This window comes from Protopterus annectens, chromosome 3.part1 (genome assembly GCF_019279795.1).
Source record: "Protopterus annectens isolate FY-2018-M chromosome 3.part1, PAN1.0, whole genome shotgun sequence".
NCBI classification, from domain to species: Eukaryota; Metazoa; Chordata; order Ceratodontiformes; family Protopteridae; genus Protopterus; species Protopterus annectens.
The window spans coordinates 871,176,561-871,191,560 of NC_056732.1; positions in this window are offsets into that span (position 1 = coordinate 871,176,561).

Sequence of the window (15,000 nt, forward strand, 5' to 3'; positions counted from 1 at the left end):
TATATTCACATAAGTGATAATGCAGGCAAAAAGGTGTTTCAGAGGAAATATAATGACTGAATGAGAGTGATAGAGGAAGAGTATCTCAAAAGTATGGTTGAGCAAGTTTGCTAATGTCTGCAAACTCAGCACTGTTATCTGTTCATCCACTAATACTAAACAGCTTCAGAAAGGTCTGGAATTTGTAAATACATGTATCAAACACAATCTCAAAGTAGATGAAAAGAAAAAGTATAACATAGAAGTGGTTGTGATAAAAGTTGCTCCCATCTCATAAGGTATAAATGGTATGCCTCTTCTGACAGATATAGTCGTAAGATACTTAGGTTCTTAGGTGGATAACTTATCATGTTTCCACCTTAGTAAAGTAAATTCTTTCATCTGGTATAGTCTATTTCCAAGTTAATATAATCAAGACCTAAAATACCACTACTACAGCACTCTTCCTTTCCCAAACCCATCACCGAATGCAATGACGTATATTATGTAGAAATCAAAGCATGAAAACTATGAAAATTAAAGGTCATAAATCCCTCAAATACTCCCATAGATTAGCATGACCCTATTTATACTGCAGGTACTGAGATGGAACCTATGTCTCACCTTTCATGCCATGAAAGACCCTGTACTATTTGCCCTTGTATTTCTTTAGAAAACCAGTAGCTTTACAATCACCTGCACTAAGGACCTAAATCTACGCCAATAAATAAACAAGTTTCACTGGAGATATAGATTCCTAACTCAGTCTTTTCCTAGCCTGTGGAACAAGTTACCACTAGAAATTAATGCTACTCTGACTACCGTTAATGTTAGTCTTGATGACTAGACAGGTAGATACAAATTTATACCAGGGTTACTATGTATGGCCTTGTTCAATTCGGGAGGTGAGTAACATTAAGCACTTCAAAAGAGTGGCCAGAACTTCTATGTTTTTCTGCTTAAAGGTGTATATGGCTAGACATCTCATGGTCCTTGTGATCACTGGACTATTTTGTTTTTCTATTCTCCCAGTTTCTCATATTACTATGTGTTTCAAGGATGAATTACAGTACGTACAGTACATGTTGCATACACAAGAGTATGCGTGTTGACACGTACAACCTCATGGCACTATAAGAATTGCTGAGAGTAATAAGGCGTGTCTCACAGCAAGGTCCCCATTACATTTATTCATTGAAATGTGGAGAGAGGGGAAGTATAGGAAAGAGACAACAGAGAAAGGCAAGCAGAACATCTTACAAAAGGAGAGAAGGAATGCAAAATGTGAGTTTAGAAGGGGAGAACGATTATATATTTTTGTGGGACAAGTATCCATTTTTTACACAAAGTGTAAATGGGAAATGATGTAAGGGGAAGTCAGGATGGAGAAAGGGTATAGGTATGGAAGCATGAGCACACAAGTAAACATAAAACAAAAAGACCAGTGGGGAGGTGTTGGCACAGAGCAGGAGAGTGGCTAGGCACATACAATGGCAGAGGGAGAGCAAGTGGTTATGGGGAGGAGCAGACAAATAGGGGTGACATGTGGCACACAAGGAAATGGAACAGCATGACTTGGGATAGGCTGGCCTGGCAGCTCTTGTTCATGCTGCTTTAGATGGGACCAAGGCTGATGTCAATCACTATCATTACTGCCTTGCCCTGTGGTTCCTGCTTCAGGGGGCATAAAAGTCAATGCCGGGCAGTGGTGATACTATAATAGTCACAGAAGGATCAAGCTACCAGTCAACAAATTCCACCATCACCGCCTCTAACTCTTGCTGGGTAAAAAAATATGACCTACAAGCAATGTCACTAGAGGGAAGAACAGCAGTCCCAACAAATAATCCACCTGAAGAGGACACAGAAGTTACCTATACATTCCCCAAACCACATGACCTCTGAAAGCAGATGGAAAAGCAGGGCTGAAAGGAGAGGGTGAGGAAGCAGTAGAAGGTTGGGTAGAATGATGGAGTCAGGATCGCTACTACACCACAGGCACAGCTGTAGTAGACATGACAGAATAGTGACACAAATGGAACAATAAAAGAACAATCATAAAATAAAAATATTAAAGGACAGGACAATGAATGAGAGAAAGAGAGATGAAAAGAAAGCATTACTATCATGTCTCCTTTTGATTATCAGCCTTTCAAATACCTACAAGTTGATTAATCAGTTGATTGGTATTCTGTTGTGTCAAGAATCATAATGATGATTAGGTATAGAATGTCATATCTTCCTACTGGAAGGGTTGTATACAAGGGTACAATTGCATAGTTCCAGCCGAGGTATAGGAGTGGGCTTGTGATACTCCAGTCAGTATGGATTGTTTGCCATAAAAGGATATTGAAAATGTGTGTGACTGTGCTGGTATGGGTATGTCATGTGGAACAGGTACAAAGAATGGTTAGTTCAATATGGACATTACTAATAACAACTCTGCCAGAGTGTTGTATTAAGATAGCTAAGACAGGGTTGGTAACATATGCAGTTATAGTGAGCCACAACTATATTGTAAGATGATGTTTACTATGGAATACAGCTGTTGTAATATATAAATCTATGAGTATGCCATCTGGAAGTAGTACATCCATGGGCATACAGTGTGGTGAAGGAAGTCTAATAGGATGAGATGGGTGCCCTTCTTTCTGCAGGACCTCTTTATCTAGGGCAATGTCCATAACATAGTAATGGGCCAACAGCTATGTACGTCTGGCACTGTGTGATAGTGGATGTGATGTACAGACATATAGAGAGATATTCACAAATGCATGGACAGGGTGGATCGCATGAACATGTCCTTTAGGTAAGTTGAGTCAAACGGTATATAGTGATGTCACATATGAGTTTTACAGTTACCTCTTTGCAATTGCAGCAGTAGGTAATATGATGCTTGTATGATATAAATAACCTATCCATACAATAACAGTCATTAAACTTACTCCTGTGATTAGAAAAATACTGTATTCTCCTCCAGTACAGGAATTTGTTGTCCTTGATGTGCTCCACAGCTGAAAAGCAAGAAAAAGAAATACAAGCATCATGATGCCCCATTTGACCCGACACCTGCAGCAGCTGGAGGAGGCCAAAAAGTTCCTCACAAAAGGATAAATGAAGCAGATTTCCTGCAAAAGCCATTTTAATGAAATGTCAAGTAGTTCAGATACGTGCCCTACATAACGTACAGTATCAGTCACCAGTCTAATAACACTGTGCCTGGCATCCAGTTTATAGTTTGGACCCTCATAAGAATTCCCCTGCAGTCACTCACATCTGGCCTGTGTTCATGGGGTACAGAGATATTTTGTTGTTTTTTTAGTTTTCTCTGTTCACAGGGTACGGAATTATTTTGATCTCCTTTGAGCATCATCTGGGAACTGTGACATCTTCATCTCCTTCAGAGGCCATAGCCATGTAGCAGGTCACAATCCAAAGAAATATGGTAGCTCTTTTGCTTCCATTCATGCTAGTGTTGCTGATGTGTGACAAACAATAGCGAGAACTCAGTTTTGTACAGCTTTTAATATGTTACCATAGTATAGTTTGAATATATGTGGTAAGCTGGCTGGTGTTGTGTTGTGAGTTATGGCATTTAAAGAGTGTAATAACAGCACAGCATATACACATTTTCCATTCTGCACTGTATGGTTCCTGCACACCAAAATAATATTAAAATACTTCCTATCCTCCTGCTAGGGTCATTGATCCATACATGCATTGGACTTTACAGGTATTCATATGAGTCCATGATGTTTAACAAGCCTACTTATATGCCATCGGTCATGTGTGCATCACCAAAAGTGTGAAGCAGTGACATTTGCTCCATATAGGCTGAGCAGCATAATGATCCCAATGAAGCCTTTACATTCCATGATAAAGACAGATGCAACAATTACTTTGCTAACCTAACTATGGTGTCTGCTTGTAATGAAAGCACTGGAATACCTTTGTACATTTGAAAACCTAAAATGTTATATATTTACAAACTGTATTCAGGAAATGTTCAAAACATTTGTATAATATAGAGGTAATACTGAGCATTTAACAGTACCGAATAAGATCTGACTTGTGACTGTTAAGAATGGGCCACACATTAGATATACATTTCTCACTTGGGACTGTGCACTGGCACTCTTGAATGTTAAAAAGGTAAACAATGGAATAAGCAAAGCATCAATGAACAAAAACGCAGAGTTGCCAGAAAGATTACTTCTAAACTTAAATAGTAAATGTTAATTAAATCATTAGTAGTGACATGACAAATCAAAACCACGTAGACAATGAGAAGACTGGCAGAGGTACAGACGAGAAGAATAGTCAGTAAATGTTGGCTATGTTTATAGGAAGGTGGGATTCTATTCAGTGGTCCATTTACAGATGGAAAGTAGTCACGGGGGGGTCCCAAGACTCTGGTGTTCGGGCCGACTGAGGGCTGCCTGCAAGCAGATAACCCAGGTGTGATGACTGCCACAGTGAATACACTCAAACATCTACATTTATGGTCACTGTACACAACTGTACTTTATTTAATTAAACTTTATAAAGACTGCCAATAAATAAATGCATCGCTGCCATTTCACATCTAGACAACAAGGGTGCATACAGCACAAAAGTGTTTATGTATTTATTTATTGGGAGTCTTTATTGCCTGATTGTAGTAAATTGCATAGAAGGGTGTATATTTAAATGAAGTGTCAAAAGCTGTTTTGCTGTTGGATTTTGAAGAGAACACTGACTGTTTATTGGTTGTTAGCTAGTTTCTCCCTTAGACAAATATTGTTGCTGCATATTTATGACAATAATGAATTTTACTGGTGTATGAATGAACTCCTGTATCTTTATTGGTTGTTAACCTGATTATAGAACTGCCACAACATGTAAAAGATGCTGTTTTTTATGGTATCTGATTGGATGTTCAGTAAAAATTTAGTAACATGGATCTGTCAATTATATTTTTAAATTTCTATATAAGAAGATGGTTTACTAGGTTCTGAAATGGTCTGAAGAAGTGGTATTTTGGTGCCGTGAAAGTGCTAACCATTTTATTCTTTACCTAAATACATTTATGTGTGGTATTTAGCCGCAGTGGTCGGAGCCTGGAATTTTTTCTCTCTGTTTGTGGGTATATTCAACCTCTGCCTGATCTGCAACTCTTTGGCCTTCAGTTGTCTCATGTTCACAGACAACAATTTAAATCTTTAAAGAAACAAGCACAGTACGTGAGATGCACATACATAATTTCACTGGAGACAGAAATCTTGCATACAAACAAGGTTGTCAAGAACACACACACTATATCCACCACACACACTGTCCACTGGACATGTAGACCAACTTATGCTAAGGCATTAAATAGCAATCTTCCCAAACCTCAAAGACCTCTTTAGCCCATAAACAGCAACGCCTATCTTCGGCAACCTCTAAAGCACTCATCAAAAGCAACATCAAACAACATGCATATGACTATACCCAGTGGAGCCCCAAGAGCAAAGCTCAAAAGGCAAAGACATTATCCAGTACTCACAATGGAATCACAGAGGACTCTATTGTATGATACACAGATGCCCCACTCGCTAGACTAAAAAAGGAGAAGATAATGGTTAGTGGAGGCAGGATCCACCAAGCCATGCGTGTATTCAAGTTACTACACCACAGGTACTAGTATGATTCTATCACAGTCCATGTGGAAGTTAATGACTTGAGATCTACTTCCCTAGACAGCATGAAGACATACATTATTGATCTCTCTGAATATCTGCCTCATGCAGATATGTATCTTGCATTGAGCAGCATTCTAACTTCATCAAGGCCGATGCCACAGTATGAAGATAAGATGATTGACTTCAATAACTGCCTAAGTTTCTGGTGTCTTTACAGGAAGATTCAATATTTGTCAGCATAGGAGAACATGGTTAACAAACCATATTGCTTTGCAAAGGATTGATCTGTGTCAGTTTCACTAAGGCTTCTGAATAGTGACTAAAACTTTATCCACTCCCTAGAGCCATTTTTAGGCAATGCCAAATTGACAAACTTACCAACATAGCAAGTAAGCCCCCCAAAAAAATCTAAATATGGTATTGCTCAATGCTAGGATTCTGAACAAGAAACTCTACACCTTACAAGCTCTCCTGATAATGCAGAATATAGATGCCTGTGCCAGACATGGTATAAAGTACTGCACCAGTGCAAGGCTTCAGTACCTTCCACACATTTAGATGATAAGCTGCACAAACGGGGACAAAAGGTGGAGGAGTCTCAGTCTATATTAACAACAAGCATAACTCTACTTTGGATAAACAGGATGATGCCCTGGAATTTATCCATGGGCAAATCACCATAGATAAAGTCCCATGTCATACCCTAGCAATAGTTATAGGTCATCCACTATGTACCTAAAATCCCATAGCTCATACCTATCCCTGCTAGACACACTCACCATTTAAGCAATTACCCTAATCATGGGAGACTGTAGTTACCCCTTTGTAGCCTGGGAAACATATGCTGCATTAAATCACAAGCACAACTCTTCCTAGACTTTATTAACACAAATACCCTTGACCAGGTAGTAAGCACACGTACCAGAAGTTCAAATATACTGGTCCTGGTACTCACCAATATGGGAGAGAGCTGCACCTCCACCCCCACAAAGTAATATCCTCAATGGTGAGGTTGGACCACAAAGCTGTCTTTATTCAAATCAAAATCAACTCAGTAACCCCAGAAATCCCTACCCTGTAACAGTTAGGAGCTATTCTAAAGTAAACTACAGCCTATTAAGAGATAGCTTGTCAAAACTTAATGGACCCCCAACTCCGAGTTCACAGAAGCCTTTGTGGAACTGTTCACAGAGACTGTACAACCATGTATGTGGCTGCATAAAGGCTGCTGTACTTACTAGAAGTAAGCCGAAAACAAACTCTAAAAACAAACCTCACCAGTGGAATCCTAAATTTAATAGGGTTTATAAAACAGGAAAAAAGTCATGGCTAAAATCATGAAAAGCAACTTCCATAATGATAGGAGCTCTCTAATGAAACTAAACACAAAACTAAAAGGACTAGTTAACTCCAACAAGGCCAATTATGAAGTCAAGATAGCCTCACAGGCTAAAGAGAACCACAAGGCCTTCTACAGCAATATCCAAAATCTCAAAGGCAGTGCACATCAGTTTGCCAAACTAGTGGTCAATGGTGCCATTTTTATTGAGCACAGTGACAGTCCAAATTTGCTGGATTGACCTGGCATATACATGCCCGCAAAGGTTTCTTACCAGGAGAATGCAGGATATAACACATTGTCCTGTATGAATCTCTTTATTTGGTCTTCTAAAGGTTACTGAAAGGAAATCTGTGCCTGGCATGCAAGGCATCCTCAGATCTAGCTGTGAAATGAACAGCATCAGAACCGCTAGATGCAAGGATTTAAATTTTGCCTGTGTCATAAATAAAACATGCTGGGCTGGCAAGACAAATGTGTGTCTCAGATGATTCCCATGCTTCGAAACAGGCTCATCATCCATGTTAAGCAGAGTCCATCCCAAATACTATTTAAACATAACCTTGACCAATGTATGGGAAATCAGAAATTCACTCTGGGTCTGGACCCCATATCTCTGTTAGACAGAGACATACAGTAATGCCCGAACTAACATACTCTCCCACTACATGACCACTGGAAACTTCATAACTAACATGCCCCCTCTTTATAAATGCTCATGATACATAGGGACCCAAATGGGTTGGATTGCATGTCTAGGCTTATAAAGGCCCTGGTGATTGTTAGCCTAGTGTATACATATGAACCATATATATGTATTTTTTATCCTGCCTACATATGTTAATATGTATGTTTTCAAAGTACCACTACAATTCTAGAGAAGCACAGCAAAGAAACTGATACATAGGAACAAGTGTTTTGATAAAGCAAATCTCAACAGACCTACTGGCATGGAGTAGGGAATACATTTGAAAAAAATATATAGGTAATTACTTTGCAGTGTCCAAAGAGTTGGTACTACTTGGACTAGAAGTGCACTCCTCATTTTCTGAGACAAGATGTGACTACTAGAGTTGTTGACCACACTAAAATCCCAGTTATAGGAAATAGAGTATGGAAACACATACAGAGTAGCCACTGTTTTAGCACATATGTGCATGTATATGGATATGTGTATGTATGCAAGATAGTAGTCTTGCAGCCTGTAGCTATAGAGATGCATACCTTTGCAAAAGGCAGTGCCAAGTCATCCATTCTTGCATAAAATTCTGTGCAGCCCATGGCACAGAAACAGTTAACAGAGGCACTATGCAGGAGTTGGTCTAGATGTTTCCCCCTCATATTCAGCCTCTTGCACAGAGTATCCCTCTCTGTGGACATGAAGCTGTGTGCAGGTTTCAGAATTTTAGATACAGAGACCTTCCAGCAACATAGAGAGACACAGTAGGTGCATCCCAGGCATTTGCTTCATTGATATTGCACTAATTTCTTTTGACATGCTGCAGCATATGGAGGAGCATAGATAGCACTCATGCATCAGATAGCAGAGAAGCAACATAACACAGGCATTCTATGACATAGTCCAGTCCTCTGATGTACTGTAAACCACTGACCAGTCTGATGAAGTTTAAAACTTTTTAAACAAAAGCGCTTATATCTATTGTTCGTTTCAGTGATTTTTTTTTTATTGTTAATGTTAAAGTCTATGTTGCTATAAGTCTATTGTTTTATTATCAAATTAAATATCTTTTATTTTATCCGGCTGGTGGCTTTTCACTTTTGTTATTTAGTAGTTTGCTTGTGTCAACAGTAACATGTCGATAATTAAGTATATGAGTGCTCCCATCAACAACAGATGAAGTCAAGTGAAGGTAATCCTCTATAACAGAGTGCCATGCAAAATCTAATGTTAACATACTTTGAAGAGAATTATGCTGTAGCTGTAGTCCTGTTGTCTCTGCAATTGAAAATAAGTCACTTTTGTCAGTTGTATGGACATGAATCAGGCAGCTATGAAAATGAAATTCCCCAGAAATGGTACATTCTCCCATGGATGAGGATTGTCCCATGGTATGACATACTCAACTGGCAGCATTGCCAACCAGTGTTCAAGGTACTCTGTGCAGTTCTCCATAGTCCAGTAATACAGCATGGATAACTGAGTTGTATGATTCCCCCAGGCAGAGATCACAGGAAATCCTCCATGTGTTTTAGTTGTTACTCCCTCAATGAACTCCCACTTGTGGCCCTTTTCCCGCTGTCGTATTCAGTAAATGCAGGATCATGTAATTGACCATTTTCTGATTGTGGGTACTATATATTAGCCATCAATGATGTTTGTTTGCTACAGGAGATTCCAAAAAACATGCTCATGAAAGGTCTAGACTGATCTAACATTTTGGGACCATTGACTGGCCATATCCACTGGATTCTGCAGAATATTGTCATTCTCTACATGGGAGAGCTTTGGTTCCTCTTGCACTCTGCATCAGGCATGTCTACCTATAATTGTAAACAAACTATACATGTAAACTGGTGGTATAACATATACGCTATCTACATATTTCAACAACACACAAATAAGCCTTGTCTTCACATGGCCCAATGTTACATGTCACGCACAATGTAGCACAAGCCAACTACATGGTTGCCATCCTTGTGGCAGCACTCTGTATTGAATGTTATTAGCTGTTGCACTGACATACTGTGGGTGGCTGTTTTACCATACACAGGAAACCATGCCAAAACACATGTATATCTTTAGCAGGTTATGTGTTCTATATACATAACGTGTGTGTGTGTGTGTGTGTGTGTGTGTGTGTGTGTGTGTGTGTGTGTGTGTGTGTGTGTGTGTGTGTGTGTGTGTATATATATATATATATATATATATATATATATATATATATATATATATATATGCACACTGACTGCTTCTACCCTAATTGTAAATGGGTACAAATGTTTTTTTTTAATCATTATGGTTGTCCCTTTAACTGTGGAAGTAGTATGGACCTAAAAGTGCAGTTGTCTGCCATTGTATGTAAACCATTATGATAATAACATAAATCATGAATATCACCTACAGTATGTCTACCCCTTCTGTTTTACTCAGTGCCATAAGATAGACATGAAGAAGTGAGTCCTCTTTCAAGTGAAAGAAATCATCTGTATTTTAGCAAAACTGTTAAGGCTGGAAAGACCTGCATCATAAGCTTGGATCTCGATTAGCCTGAGAAATATTTGTCAATGCAGAATAAGAACTGACTAGTAACAGAGTGGAACATGTAACAATGACTGCATAAGGAAATTATTTGAACTGCGAGACTGCTTTATGTGACTGAGTTGATAACAATTGCATTTTGATACCAATTAGTTCAATAGAAACTTTCCTTTGTTGCTTACATTTAAATTAGTTTATAAATAATTAGAGTATGCTAAAGTCTAAATTCTTTCACATTCATCTTTTTAATTTAAGACATCATACTACCCCTTCAGAGATACTGCATACAGAGCTGGATCAAGGTCAACTGGAACCTAAGGGGGGATTATGGATCAGAGACCCCACACACAGCCACCCAACCTTCCATACACACTCCCTACACCCACAGCCTTTCCAGTGTCCCATTACTTGGCTATTTCTCCTCAGTTACCATTAACATGGGTCATGCCTTTCATTGTGCATACCATTATCTACTTTACTTCTACAATGATTATAAAACTTTTATTTCAAATTTTATAGCACAAATACTGATAGACATTTGCTAAACAAAGCAATACAGTCTCACAAAGAAAACAGACAGCATTAAAACTTCTCTGCCCTTGAAACTCACATTCACTGAAAAAACATTGAAACCCACATTCAAAGAAACTGCATCTGGCCAATGGTGGATTAAGTTTACTTTTGGACTGTTTTCAAATCATAGGCCCCTTGCACATATTTTTTAGGTCCATGCAAAAATTCTTTGATTCACCTTCATGATTGTAGTAAATTATACCCCTTGTATAACACAGCACCATTTGTTAGAGCATGTTTTAAATGTATAGTTTTGAACATTTTTCCCTTAAGCAATGAAATAAAAGAGGTACTCCAGTTTGATCCTCAGTTGGGGTGCCTTCTGTGCGGAGTCTGCATGTCCACCCTGTGGTCACGTGGGTTTCCTTCGGGTGCTCCGGTTTCCTCCCACATCCCAAAGACATGCTGTAGGTGGGTTAGACACTCTATACTGGCCCTAGGCAAGAGATCGTGCATGTGTGTGCCTTCTGTGGAAGGTTGGGCACTGGGCTGGCAACTCCATACTGTAAAACTCCACTTCCAATCATGAGTGAACAGGTGATCCGCTGTGGCAACTCCTAACCGGGAAAAAGCCAAAAGACAACGAAGAATGAAACAAAACATATGAACAGTAATGACAAAACTGCCCAATTCGGAACATTTCAACCACAACAGTCTATTCAAACTCCTGTCATTACAATCCATCATTATCAGTCAATGCACAATCTCTGCAGAAGTAGAAGTTGTCTGAATAATTCCACATTAAAAAGACCTATAACAAATGAAGAGGTTGCTGCTAGCAAAGAACTTTATATTTCAGTGTTTCTCGTCAAACTCAGTGCATGTTGCCTTTGAAGAATAACTTGTCTATATTACATTAAAAAAATGGCAAGCTCTTAATATTGCAAAAGGGAATGGATGGCAAACTGATAACAGGTACATATTGCTAGGCAGCTCATCAAAAGTTTGATGCACTCAGGACTGCAGTACCCAAAAAGGGAAACATAGCGTCAGTAATACAACTTCATACAGTGGGTAGTGTCAGTAATTCAGCTTTATAGAGTAGGAGCAGGACCCAGTGCTTTCTGCTTCAAAACCAGGTAAACTACCTGTTGTGCTACTAAGCTTTCGGTTCTGCAGCCCAATAGTGATTCCATTTGTTAAACAAAACAGTTGCACAGTGAAACACACAGCATGAGCAGCAATAAACTTCTCTTCCCTTGAAGACCACGGTTTCTTGAAAATGCACTGAAAACTCAATTTGTTGAAAAATGCTTAACCTGAAATTTAACCACATTTCCTTGAAAAATGTTCCTGAAACTAATTCATTGAAGAATGTAGCTTGGTAGTTGGGGAAGATAATTCAGGGTCTTGCTTCTTTTAATAAAGGTACATGGTTTCAGCCTGAACAAATTACTAGCCACCTGCTATCCCTAACTAGAAAAATTCACTCACATGCACCCCTACCTACCTCTCATCCTCATAGTATAAGAAATTTGGATAAAGCCTAAAATAAATATGGACAGATATTAAATATTGCTCACATGATCTCAGAAAGTTGCTAGACTTACAGGATTTGTTAGTATGCATTTTACTAAAGGATATGACATCTGAAACTCAAATTTCTGTCATTATTTAATAGGCATGTATAGGCTCTAGGGCTGATAGCCTAGTACCAACCTATGAACCTACCAATCTATAACTTCAGTAATCCATGATTTTCCAGAAAATCACAAATTTTATGAGTACCAGACTAAAAATATGGTGCATAAATCTGGAAAGTTGAGAGGTCTGCTGCCTATGCACCTCTTATACATACACAGACCCAGACACCAAACTACCTCTTACACACACACACACACACACACACACACACACACACACACACACACACACACACACACACACACACACACACACATACACACACACACACACCTACATTTCCACTTTGTATGCACACACACCCACTTACATATCTACTTTGTGTCCAAACCAGCCTACCTATCTACATCTTATGCACACATTCACCCACTTACCTAGCTACCTCTTATATACACACACAGACCCACCTACCTAGCTACCTCTAATACACACACACACACACACATGCACACAAACCTACCATTCTACCTCTTATACAGGCAAACACCCATCTACCTATAAACCTCTTATATACACCCACCTACCTATCTAGCTTTTACACATGCACCCACCCACTTATCTTTCTACTTGTTATGCACACACCCACACATACACCTACCTATCTACCTCTTGCACACACACCCACCTACTTATATACCTTTTATGCACACAAACAACTACCTATCTACCTCTTATGCACGCACACACACACACACACACACACACACACACACACACACACACACACAAACACACACACCTACTTATCTACCTTTTATGCACACACCCAACTACCTCTATACCTCTTATGCACACACACACACGCGCACACACACACACACACACACACACACACACACACACACACACACACACACACACACACACACACACACACACACACACCGACCTATCTACCTCTTATATGCACACACCCACCTACCTATCAATCTCTTATACACAACCACCTACCTATCTACCTTTTATACATGCACCCACCAACTTATCTTTCTACTTCTTATGCACACAGCCACACACACACCTACCTATCTACCTCTTACACACACACACACACACACACACACACACACACACACACACACACACACATACACACACACCTACCTATCTACCTTTTATGCACTCAACCAACTACCTATCTACCTCTTATGTGCACACACACACACACACACACACACACACACACACACACACATGCCTATCTACCTCCTATGAACACACATACACCTATCTGCCTCTTTTACAGACACACACACACACACACACACACACACACACACACACACACACACACACACACACACACACACACACACACACACCTACCTTTCTACCTGTTATGGCTGCACTCACCCACCTACCTGGCAAACTCTTGAGGATAATGTAATACTTAAGGTGTTTACCTTAAAAACACAAGGTGCAGGATTTGATTCTCACATGGGGTTACTGGCTAGGCTTCAAATGGCCAAAAAGGGGAGTTAGCCTAGTACTAATCTATGAACCTATGGATCTTATACATACCCACCTACCTATTACTCATACACACACCTACATATCTCTTCCATGCAAAAAGAGAGAGACACACACACACACACACACACACACACACACACACACACACACACACACACACACACACACACACACACACAGACACACACCTACATATCTGATTCTTACACAGACACACATGCAAACCTACCTACCAAACTACCAATTCTACTCATACACAGAAACACACACACATACACACACACACACACACACACACACACACCTAACTTTGTACCTCTTACACACACACACACACACACACACACACACACACACACACACACACACACACACACACACACACACACACACAAACACACACACCTACGTGCTAGCCTCTTATACACAGCCACATACCTCTCTACCTCTTATACAGACCCACTAACGTATCTACCTTTCATACACGCACCCACTCACTTACTAATACTTACGCACATATTCACAAATACATCTACCTATCTACCTCTTATACACACACCCACCTACCTATCTACCTTTTATGCACACACCCAACTACCTCTCGATCTCTTATACACACACACAGACATACACCTATCTGGCTCTTATGAACACACATACACTAACTATCTGCCTATTTTACAGACACACACACACACACACACACACACACACACACACACACACACACACACACATTTACACAAATACACCTATCTTTCTACCTGTTATGCCTGCCCTCACCCACCTACCTAGCAAACTCGTATGCACACCCAACTACCTCTCTATCTCTTATTCATGCACAAACCTACCTATCTACCTCTTCCATGCAAACAGAGACACTCACACACTCACGCACTCACACACTCACACACTCACACATTCACACACTCACACACTCACACACACACACACACTCACACTCACACTCACACTCACACACACACTCACACACTCACACACACACTCACACACTCACACACTCACACACACACACTCACACACACACTTCAACTTATAAACACCTTACACACACCTGCCTACCTACCTACCTCTTATGCACACACAAA